This window comes from Thunnus maccoyii, chromosome 12, assembly GCF_910596095.1.
Source record: "Thunnus maccoyii chromosome 12, fThuMac1.1, whole genome shotgun sequence".
In the NCBI taxonomy this organism is placed as follows: Eukaryota; Metazoa; Chordata; class Actinopteri; order Scombriformes; family Scombridae; genus Thunnus; species Thunnus maccoyii.
This window is the reverse complement of record NC_056544.1, coordinates 1,651,230-1,663,625: the sequence shown is the minus strand read 5'-3', so window position 1 is coordinate 1,663,625 and position 12,396 is coordinate 1,651,230. Positions and strand designations below refer to the sequence as shown.

The following is a 12,396-nucleotide window of genomic DNA, read 5'->3' as shown; positions in this document are numbered from 1 at the left end:
CGCAAAGTCAGAGTTTAAATAATCTTTTTACTTTTCACATAGGTAGGAAAACAAACGTTTTCTAAAACTTATAAATAACAGGGCCACATGGTATGTGAATATGATGTGTTTTAAGGGTTCTGTATGTAGGAATCAGAAATTCCTTCTCATTAGTGACATCTGTGGCTGGTAAATGAGGTGCAGTCATCATCATGGTGCTTGCATGAGTGGTCACGGCACAAGATTGCAGGTCTTTTTCCTTGTATTTTTCCTTGCTTACACTTCTCATAATTACATAAAAAATCTCTAACGTTGTGTTTTGCACTGTGTTTCAGCAAAGCATCTCTCCCTCCCCCCGCCTCTCCCCCCCCCCACCTTCTGTGTATATATGTGCGCCAACTCGTTCTCACACAAACACACACACAGAGGCTCCTGCCACACTGTGTCCGATGGCCGGTGGGAGCTAATCCGCACACCCAGCTCGCACAAATATGTGTTAATCAACCACCCGAACCTGACCCGACCCGCAAACCGCCAATTGTTTTTACCAACCGTGTTTATCAAACACCAGTAAGCTCAGTGGGCTGTGGCTGGGGAGCAACACACTGTAATTGGGGAGCAACACGCTGTGTTTTTTTTTGTGAAATGTGTGCTTATTTCAACCTTTCGACTACCAACAGGAAAAACAAAAGGGGTATGGCTCTGGAGCTTGTCTTCTGCCCCTTTGTTGAGGAAACAATGTTATTTTAGCAGTGTGTGAGCTCAGGAGTGGGTGACTTGTCATTGCGGGGGTATTGTTGTGAAATGTGTAGTGGTCGGCGGAGGCAGCTAGCTGTTTCATTAGCTGGAGAGCTAATATCTGCAGGCCGTTTCTCGTCAGATAGTACCTTTTTTGTTGTGTTGTGTCGTTACGCCAGTTGTTATTTTACATTAGCGGGAGAGAGGCAAGGCACTCGGGAATGTGCAAAAAACATCACTTCCATTTCATTTTTGTGGAAAATCCGGCCCGGGCCCTTCACATAGAAATCAGTTCACAGGGTGTTACAGACAACCGAGAAAGTTGGGGAAGGTCTCATTTTTTTTCGTTACATTACTACCTGTTCACTCATTGGCATAAAAAACGATTAATACATGTAAATTGGCTCACAATTCTATATATAGAACCTTTAAACTGTGGTATAAGCACTTACTGTATGTAAACCTAAAATGGAAACATTTACACAAAGAAATTTCCTTTGTGTTTTGACTAACCATGCTGCTAGAATGCCGAGTCCTACAGGTGACAGTCTGTCTACATTGATAAAAAAATGTAGACAGACTATTGCCCTTTAGGGTGGACGAGCCTCTGTTTTTACAGGATCCTTTTGCTGTTTTGAGAAAGGCCCAATTTGGGTAGCCTCAAGCTTTTAGAGCTTCCTCAAGGAGTTTGTGTTCCTTCTCTTTAAGCCCAGAATTGCAGGGTTTTTGTAGTTACCAGGTCTCCTTTACAGGCTGCTGTAGATTTACAACTTGCTCAAAAACTGAAAAACTAAAACAGTGTTCTACAAATGATAAGACTGATAAACAACTTGCATCCCCTGTATTTCACTGTGGTAAAGAACTATTTCATCTTGCTTGGCAACACTCGTGTTGAAGTCAGTGGACTGTCTCAGAGGATGTAATATGGGTAACATGGTCCTTAGATGAGCATGTGGTCAGAGTTTTCAGTCTGAACAGGTACAGTAGGGGAGATGGCAAAATGCTTAATTAAAAATAGCATGTGACAACAAAGCCAACAGGTGCTTTGTACTGTAGAACAGACTGAATCTATTTTGGTCAGCAGGAGGATAAAGATTAGCTGAGTATTACTGTTCACTAATACCATCAGATGACCTCAGGTCTGTTTACTTCAACAAGGTCCTGATGCCTCTCTCTAGACACTCAGCTTGTTGTTGTACAGTAGCTGCCTGCTGTATGTTGGGTCACTGTTATGGTTTTAAAACATTCTGGTTTGGAACAGAGTAGAATAGATGTAGATGTGACCATATTAAACCAAAACTTCTTGACATTTTTATCTCTTCCTGTGTTTTTAGTGATATTATCCCAATTTCTCACCTCTCTGCTTCCTCGGTCCCTGTCTGTTGGCACAAGCCTGAGGATATAGTAGCTTGCAAACTGTGTGTGTGTGCCTGCCAGGTATTACTCATGTTGTGGGGACATAAATCTGTTTGCACATTCACATTATGTAGACTCTTGCTCCCTTTTGGGGACAATAAGCAAGTCCCCATAATGTAAATCATTCCATTTTAGGGTGAAGTTAAGGTAAGGTTAAAGGACAGGTTCACAGTTTTTCAAGTGTGTCTTAAAACAACAGTCAGGTGTCCATATGAACAGTGAAAGAGGTTTTCCTCGCTGTAATCATTCCTACTGTTCATATTGGCTATTAAAAGATCCCCTTCAAATGTGCTTTCAATGTAAATGATGGGGGCCAAACATTTAAAAGTTGATCTGAAGCTCATATGAAGGTTCAGCAGTCTGAGTTAATTATATCAAGTGGATATCTGCCACATTTACAGTCTTTTTAGCATCAAGATTCAAGATTCATGCTGTTCCTCCCAGCCCACACCAGTGCAACAACAACAAAGAGGATAAAGATATACTGTATATCTAAAAATTCCCTTTAAAAAAATGATAAAAACATATAAATCCCAAGAGAAAAAAAACAAAAAAAGAATAAGCAAGCAGCAGAGTGCATCAAAGTGCATTTAGAGAGAAAAGTACATGTCTCAGTTGGATGTAGACAGCTCTTGCATGTCAACGAGTGACCAGCACTGATGGGGGAGTTATATAATCCATTTTGCTGTCCAGAAACATTAGGGAACATGATTGTTGGAACTGCTGGTTTATATAGGTTAACATTTCGCCTAGCTTGCACTCCTCCATGCTTGCCCCTCTTCCACGTCCTCTCGCACCGCTCTTGATGTTTCCTTTCTGGCGCAGCTCCAGGCAGACCAAGCTCACTCAGCTGATTTAGCTCTCAGCCAGTATTTCTCGTCACAAAAGTCTTTGTCATGAATGTCCAAAAGAAACTGACGATCATAGACATATGTCCCTCGCGCTCCACATGATGATACAGACGTAGACGTAGACATGGACAAAGACACTGCATAGTTGGAACTAGGAGAGGCCGCCGCAAACGTCGGTCACGCCGCCATCACACCAGTGATCACACCAGTGATGGCGGAGAGAGAGATAATATCACCAACAAAGACCCCTTCATTTCTCTTCTTGTTTTCAATAAATAACTCTTCTGTTAGCTTCCTCAGTGCAGTTTCTCCTTTGGACTGCTGGTAACAGTGGCAGCTAGCAGTTAGCAGTTGACAGTTAGCTAGTTTTTTTGATTTAAAAAATATATCCAAAGATGATACATACTCTTCTGTTCTTGCTGATCAATGCCTCTTCTTTAGAGCCTTTTCTGGAGATTATTTGAAGGTTATTCTGCAAAAATGTCCCACTTTTTAGGTCCAAGTTTGAGATGTATTCAGGAGCCCATCTCTGGTGCAGCCACTCGCTCTCAGAACTTACTGTTAATGGTGTGGACGGTACTGGTGGAACTGCTCCTTGGAGTGCAGCCTGCACACCTGCCATAACCACCTGTTCAGTCTCTCTTGAGAAAGAGAGCCATCTCTCATAGAACTCTAATTCCCTCTTTGTGTTTCCTCAGACAGTGTTTCCCTGTTGAACTATGGTGGAAGTACAGTAACAGGGAATTAGGCACTAAAAAGAGTGTAATGTTGAAGATATCTGCTTGATTTGACTCATTTGGATGCTGAAGCTTCATATTAGCTTCAGATAATTTTTTTAATACATTTTAGCACAGAAGGAGGACTGTGGATTTTGTCCCTCATCACTTACATTGTAAGTGTATTATGAAGGGAACTTCTAATGGTCAATATGAACAGGTAGAATGATTACAGCAAGAAAAACCTATTTCATTTGGGCTCCTGACTATTGTTTTAAGATAGACTTGAAAAGTTGTGAACTCTTCCTATAAGGTAATGTTGCATGGACACTTGAAGACATTTGAATGACTTTAAAACTTCTCCTCACACTGAGTTGGTGTGAAAATAAACAACACATTAGAGTACCAATGGGAACAGCACTCAGAATATGTGAACATAACACAGTTTCTTTGTATTCTGGTTCCCTTGACATTTCAATTTAAAAACAGTTTTGGTGATTCATCTCAGAGTGGGGAATAAAACACAGAAAAGCTAACTTGAGTTTAGTAGAGATGTGGTGAGGTAAGAAGTGGAACACATAGTACTTAATAGTTGTAGAAGTAGAAGTGACCACAATGAAGTCAACACTAGAGAAGGGAACAAATGAGTAGAAAAAGACCAAAAATTTACCATTACTATCCAAAAAAAAACACACTAGGAGTGCTTCCTGATCCCCCACCTTGTAATCATGGTAAAAGAGAAAGGAAACAAACAGCAATTTCTCTTGTCAAGCCTTAACCCCAACCTTCTCATGGCTGATAACAAGCTCATGCCACTTCTGCCTATGTTCCTGACATTGCAGGAGCCATAATTCACATAGCCACTAGAGGTCCTTGTCAGAAAAATGTACACATAGGTTGTATTTATTACGAATGTGCAGAGAGCCCAGTATTTGTATTTGTATCTGTTTTTTGTCGAGGCAGCAAAATTATTTGTATTTGTATTCAAATAAAATTGGAAAGAGGCTTAAAAATCCTGTTTTTGTATTTATCACACTTTTAAGTTTAGAAAACTTAAGTGTTACAATAAGTGTTCATGAATAAACTACCTTATGAAGGAAGTCCCCACACCAGGTTGTGAACTGGAGTCTCCCAGATCATAGACGACTGCAGCTAAAGCTAGCTACTGAGCTAAAACTTTACTCATCACCTCATTGCAGACAGACCTCTATGTATTTATACACCCATAACACAGAGACAGCACAGCATGTAACATGTAGTAGAACTTCAAAGGTGATTCTTGCTTTGCACTTTTCATTTATTGCCTATTTTTTACAACCTAACTTTGTGGAAAGGAGAGGGGGACAACAGGTTATGGAGAGTCCCTTGGGACTTACCCCTGATAGATGTAACAGTGGAGCAGAGGAGAGAGACTGAGATAACGATGTAACCAACCTGCAAACTGGTATTTGACATGCTTTTTTTTTTTTAAAGTATTTGTATGAAACAAATATTCGTATAAAACCCACTATTTGTGCTTTTCCGAATAATGTATTTGTATTCGGGCACACCCCTAGTATTTATGGGGCTAGAACAGTTACAGTTATATTTTGGCATTGAAAACAAAACCTGAACTAAAAAAAAAAAACATTGGCATTGAAACACTTGTATTTGAAAAAGTTATACTGGCACTGAAAAAAGTTCCACTGAAAAATAAAACAGGCATTAAAAAATTACAATCTTTCAATCTTATTTTATTTTGATATTTTTTGCATTATGATATGTTTTCCAATGTCAATCTTCAGATTTTTTCTTCATGTTTTTTTTCAGTGACCTTTTTTTACACTGTCACAGTGTTTTAAACATTTACAGTGTCACTGGTTTTCAGTTTCAACTTTATGTCACCGTTTTGCTGTAGAGAGGGAAAGACTACATACCCAGTATGCCTTGTGGTCTGACAAAAATAACCATGGCATCATGACAGAGATTTGGAGTCAGACTATTGTAATTTTCACTCTAGGACTGTTGACATGTCACTATTAAAATTGTTTTAGTATTTTTTCAGGTGAGAAAGTAACCAGTTGTCCTGATGAACTAATCTGTGCAGCTCTTTGGTGATTTGAAAGCACTTCAGAGCAGGATACTGTATCTCAATGACTCTATGAAAGTGGCGGTTTTCATTAGTGATCCCCAAAGGATGATTCATAATCATTTTCAGACCCCTTATCTTTCCTCTAGCACCACGATCACATCAACATTTCCCCCTGAGCAGCACAATGACAAGTCATCTTAAAAACAACTCTCTGTGTTTGCATGAAATTTGTTGCGCATATTCATGGTCATCAGAGGATGAATCCTGTTTATGACTCCTCACCTTTCCTCTAATGCAATCATCAGGGCAGAATGTCTTAAATTGCAGTCTGCAGATTGTGATAAAATGTACTGAACACATTCATGCTCTCTGGAGGGTGAACACTTTCTATTTTGGACACTCATTTTTCTTCTAGTGCCACCTGCAGACTATGTCATCTCTGTGTATCTATCTAGATCATATCTTTATTATTGAAGGTACTTTGTCATGATATTTTTTAAGCATGTTCATGCTCCCAACAGGATAAACCATCATCAGGACAATGTCGGGACATTTTTATTTTAAAAAGGTGATGTAAGAACAGAATATACATACAGTATATAGGAAATGAAATAGACAGTGTTTCTGATAGTTTCGGTCTCCACACTTGCCTTAATTGACTTCTTGCACAAACAGATGTCCTCCATCTGTATATGGGGTCTCACTGTGCAAATAGATCTGAAGGAAGCTGAAATGACACACAAACACATGCACACAGTAGTGCACTGCCCTTGAATTCTGTCAGTACAACACTATCTGTGTGTATGAGAGATATGAATTCCAGATTTCTCCCACTGTATATGTTACATAACTGAACTGCCATGGGAGTAGAAGGCTGTCAGCTGTGTGTGTGTGTGTGTGTGTGTGTGTGTGTGTGTGTGTGTGTGTGTGTGTGTGTGTGTGCGTGTGTGTGTGAAGAAGTAGGTGATAGAAAGAGAAAGATGCTCAGAGATAGCAGGGAGAGCTACACACAGTTCTGCTTTTTGATTGTACTGGCGATGTGTCATGGAATTGTGTTGTGTGTGCAACTTCTGTGTCATCATAGAACTTAGAGGCTACTTTACAACCTCTCATTACACTGTCTTGATGATAGGAAAAACAAAAATAACTATGTAGATTAATCCATTGCATTTACTGAAAATAGTTTACTCAAAATCAGAATCTCACAAAGAGACATGTTTGAAGTACAACAGAGAAACAAAGTGTGCAAAGTGTAAATTCACAGTGTGAGAGCTCAGTAGGAGGTAATATATTAATAGCACAGCCCAAGGCTGGACCTATAGTGACTTTAAAGCCAAACATTGTAACAAGGGCTAGGAGATATGGCCAAAAACATCTAATCTTGAATTTTTTCAAGCTTGGGGTTGATTGATGATTTAAATCAGTTTTTGTTTGCTTGCAAAAGGCTGACTTGAACCATCATATTTATTTAAGACAGTTGAACAAGAACAATAAAAGACCTGCATCATTGCACTGTCATCATTCATAAAATATAGGTTATCCTACACAGCTACTGACTGTCAGTACCAGATGCTTCAGCTAAGGAGTGCACATCCAGTTTAATAATCAGTTTGACCACAGACAGAGCAGAAAGGTCCATGCACTAACTGATCTGCTGCTGTTTGTGTTTCTTTATAAAACATCAGTCTGATATCTGCAGACTGCTGCTAGCTAGCATTAGCTACCCAGCAGGTAAGGACAAACTGTACAAATTAGAATCTGAAACTGTTCAGTCGAGTCCCAGCACTTCAACCCTGTAACCAGGGATGATACCTCATCAACTAACACAAACTGAAGGCACAGATCACTGTTGCAGTCATTTTCAGTCTGATTAGATGAGACCGTTAAATTCACTGTGAGACAGCTCGCCACTTGGAGTCGCCACAGTCACCTGTGGTGAACTTAAAACGGCTAATGTAGCAGCTATCATCTACGTTACTTTTTGACTAAAAATAACCTTTTTCTGCAGATTGTAATAATGATTTTACAATTTAGAAACATTTCACACATTATGCAAAAACAAGAATTTGAATTAATTAAGTTTATTTGAGATATTGCCCAGCACTAATTGTAAATTATTTTAGCAAAGAATGTTTCACTTTGCTGTTTTGCAGTAATGGACAGAATATCATAATACTGGCAGATGTTGAGAGAGTAAGTGGTTGCTGTAATCAGTCCTCTTCTCTTTATTGGCCTTGATGATTGCTTCATTGTGTGAATCCACTGTAGGAAACTGGAGAGAGATTCCACAGTTCTGTTTAAAAATGCAACCTTAAGTTCAGCTGAAGCTAATATGAGGCTCCAGCAAACTGAATTAATGACAGTGTAGATTCTTAGAATAGGAAGGAGGAGGTGAGTTTGTGATGATTATTGGAAATAGACGTGTCCTTTATGTAAGTGTTCTGTGAATCTGGAGTCAAAAGCACAAATTAAGTCAGGAACAGGTAAGGTAAAAACATTGAGGTTTAATCATAATCCCAAAACATGGTCAAAAACATCAGGCAGACAGGCACAGAAGGGGCAGACTAGGAGGGGAATACCAAATAGGGAAGCAAGGGAGCAAGGAGTCAAGAAAAAATGGCTGGGGAGCTAATGGCAGAGTACAAAAGTCTATTTTGTAGACAATGAGTGGGAATGGTCTGTGTACTACTGGGCAGATTGGAGAAGTGGAAGCAGGTGTGCAGGAGGAGAGTGGAGGCAGGAGAAGAGTCAGGTGATGGGGAATGGCGGGAAAGGGGTCACTGCAGGGCAGGTGGGTGTGGCAGGATCTGGAATGACAGGACAGTTAGTTCATGGCAAGTGAGAATGTAAACAGAAGATGAGAAATGGATTAAGACTCAGCTGACGTTGTAACGCTTTATTTGAGAAAAAATCCATATACTGTTAATTCGCTCCCATTAAATTATAAATGTAACATTTTAGTCCTGTAGCAAGCGAGCAGCAAAGTTTATTTATATAGCACCTTTCACAAACACCAGTTACAAAATGCTTCACAGTCAAAGTAATAAAATAAAATAAAATAAAATAAAATAAAATAAAATAAAATGAAATGAAATAAAGTGAAATAAAATAAAATAAAATGAAATCAGAATAAATAAAAAACAAAGACATCAGATAAAATATACAAGGAGAGCAGATAAAATGGACAAATTAAGATAAAATAGCACATACTACCCAAATGCCTGTCTGAACAAATGGATTTTTAGCTGCTTTTACATTATCCAAGGACCTTAAGCTTGTTGGAAGACTATTCCAAAGCTTAGGGGCTGCTGACTGGAAAGTATGATCCCCCGGGCCCGAGATACACTTAGAAAGCCCTAGGTGGAGGATCTAAGAGCTCGACTAGTGGTGTAGGGGTGCAGAAGGTCACTACTGTACTGTGGAGCCTGGCCATGTAGGGGTCTATAAATGAGCACCAAAATTTTAAAATGAATTCTAAAATTTACTGAAAGCCAGTGCAGTGAGCTTAAAATAGGAGTTATATGTGACCATCTGTTGGATTGTGTTAAAAGCCTAGCAGCAGCGTTTTGGACAGTTTGTAAGCAGTGTATGGTTATTTATTAAGACAAGTAAAAAGAGAGTTACAGTAGTCCAAATGTGATGAGATAAAAGCATGTATTAATATCTTTATTTCCTTTCCTGATGTTTCTTAGGTGAAAGAAACATGATCGAGTTAGCGTCTTAACATGCATTTCAAAACTCATGGATTGGTTGAAAATTACACCAAGATTGCGCAGGAAAGACCGGGAAGATGAAGATAAAGCACCAAGGTTCTGCCTGATTGCTGACTGAAGATTATCAGGGCCAAAGATCAGGACTTCAGTTTTGTCTGCATTTAACTGCAGAAAATTGTTTGCCATCCAATTCTTAATTGCATTTAAACAGTTGTTAAGTACAGAGAGTTTGTGAAGCTCATTAGGTTTAAATGAAAAGTACAACTGGATGTCATCAGCATACATATGGTAGGAGATGTTCTTGAAACTGCGGATAATCTGTCCCAGTGGCAGCATGTATTTGGAGAACAGAATGGGTCCCAAGAGTGATCCCTGGGGGACACCGCATGACAGAGCTGCAGTGTCCGACACAAATTCACCTACAGAGACTGACAAAGATCTATCTGTGAGATATGAGGAGAACCACTCCAATGCAGTCCCAGAAATGCCCACCAGGTGATTTAGCCTGTGGATTAGAATGTGATGGTCCACAGTATCAAATGCTATGCTGAGGTCCAGTAGTACTAGAACAGAACAGTCTCCGGCATCTGCAGCCATTAAAATGTCATTTGAGACCTTAAGGAGGGCTGCTTCAGTGGAGTACAGTTAACGGAAACCAGATTGAGATCTATCAAACACCCTGTGCAATTCCAGTGTTTGAACCAGTTGTTTCTCCACAGTTTTTTCTAAAATTTTGGAAAAGAAAGGGAGTTTTGAAATGGGCCTGTAGTTCTCTGGCAGGGAGGGGTCCAGGTTTAATTTCTTTAATAGAGGCTGAACAATAGCCTGCTTAAAGTATCTGGGGACATATCCTGATAGAAGACAGCTGTTTATAATATTGGCTATGCAGGGCCGATACAATTAAAAACCTTTAAAAACATAGTGGCTGTATAACATATTCAGTTGTTAGTTTGTTCATTGTGAAACGAAAAAGGACAAATATTGTTTACTTTTGAATATGTTAAAAATGTCAGATGTTTTTAAAAAGACATACAGGCTATGATCATTTGATATTACTCCTGTTTCTACAGCCTCTTATTGTACTCAGGTTGTGTGATCATACAGTATTATATGTTTTACCTCACTGAATAGCACTTTTTGCTGTCACTATGACTGTATTTCCCAGCAGATATTACTTTTTCATCTTGTCATATTAAGTACATTATCCATGATGATGTGGCTTGTAATTAACAACTCTTCCTCTTTCCCATGAACATGCTGAGAGCTGGATAGTAAAACCCAGAGTCCGTTAATAATCAGCCTGATGATCCCAGTTATCCAGGATCACTGATGTTAGACTCAATGAATCCAGGTAACCTAAATGAGACAGTGTGAGTGCTGTGGAGGCATAGTAACACAGAGTGAATTTTGTAGGGATGGTAGATACCTTTCTAATTTGGCTAACTCAGACTGCTGAAGTCTCATACAAACTTCATCTGAACATTGAATGCATTTTAATGCAGAAGATGGATTGATTTCCCTGATCACTTATTTTCCTGGTTTTTATGGTTTGGTTTCTATCTGTTTTTTTGATGTTTGGTGGCTTCATGATGTGAACTTTATGTTATAAGATATGTTATATCTGTGTCTTGATTGTCTGTGTTGTGCTCTGTGCTGTTTATTATTTGATTTATCACAGAACTGTATTGCAGAGTCTAATACATCAGGACAAATAAAGTATGTAGTATGTTGACTTACATTGAATGGAAGTCGACAATGGAGTTGTCCTTTAAGACAGGCTTGAAGAAATGTGAACTTTTAACCATCACCTTTAACCACACTAACGTGCTCTGGAGCAGGTTCAGTTCAGAGGATCAATTTAAAATGTGTCAACAGGCTGCCTACTGGCCAGTCAGGTCACATCATTCCTACATGATCCTGAGTGACTAATAAAGTGACAAATCATAACCAGTACAGAGTGATAATTCACTTTTGCACAATGTTTCAACCTTTGTCCTCTCTGGGTGTAAAACGGTCAGTTAGCTAGTTTTTAATATTAACTGTGCTAAATTTGATTTGTCCCTTACAGGATTCCTGACAGTGACTGTTTCCATGAAGATCACATTAACACCACCACTGCAGCTCAGGAAAACATGAGTCTGCTTTCATGAACATAAATCAATTTAGTCTTTAGATGACGGTTGTTGCCTTTCTATTAGAAAACAAAACAAATCAAAACACGTGGACAATGTCCATTAGCTCCCAGTAAATGATGAATGCAACACTTTGACCAGATAGACCTTATTAAGCATTAATTAGCTCTGGCTGTACAAGCAGCCCTACATTAACTTTATTCATCATGGAACAAAAGAGCAGAAATTAGTTGTTTTATTTCCCACATTCAGTCTGAAAAACTGTACATTTTAAAATGCTCACCATATTTGATAAGGCCTTATTCCTGTATTTTATAGGCTTTGCCTTACTCTATTTTTTTTTATTATTCTACTCTATTATTCTATTGTAGTTATGTATGTATTTCACCATTTATATCATTTCATCTTAACACATCAATTAGTCTGCTCTTAATCTGATGATGTTGCAGTGCTGCAAACTCCTTGCTCTCTGTCAAAATTTGCAGTTTTGTATCTTAAGAAATATGGAACCCAGTGAATTGTGCAGATCCCAGGAGCTTTTATTAGGAACATTGACATTGGACAATTCTGCAAAACCCTGAATCAGAGTAACCCCAGTAAGAGAAAGATGGTGGTTATGGCAAATGGTTAAATGGTTAAGGCACTCTGTGTGCTGTACACAGTTGGAACAATTCAGAGGAACATGTATGTACAATAATGTAAACACACACACACACACATACTGTATACTGTATTAGACATCTGTGGAGGCTGCAAGACAAGTTATGTGAAGAACAATTG

General features: G+C 38.9%; 1 protein-coding gene and 1 long non-coding RNA gene across 2 annotated transcripts in view; one reads left to right on the top strand and one right to left on the bottom strand.

The window, feature by feature from the left end:
- LOC121909468 overlaps window positions 1–12,396 on the bottom strand; it is a 567,936-nt gene that overhangs the window by 8,974 nt on the left and 546,566 nt on the right. The window lies entirely within an intron of this gene.
- Window positions 1–12,396, top strand: part of LOC121909441 (choline transporter-like protein 5-A) — a 54,090-nt gene that overhangs the window by 2,386 nt on the left and 39,308 nt on the right. The window lies entirely within an intron of this gene.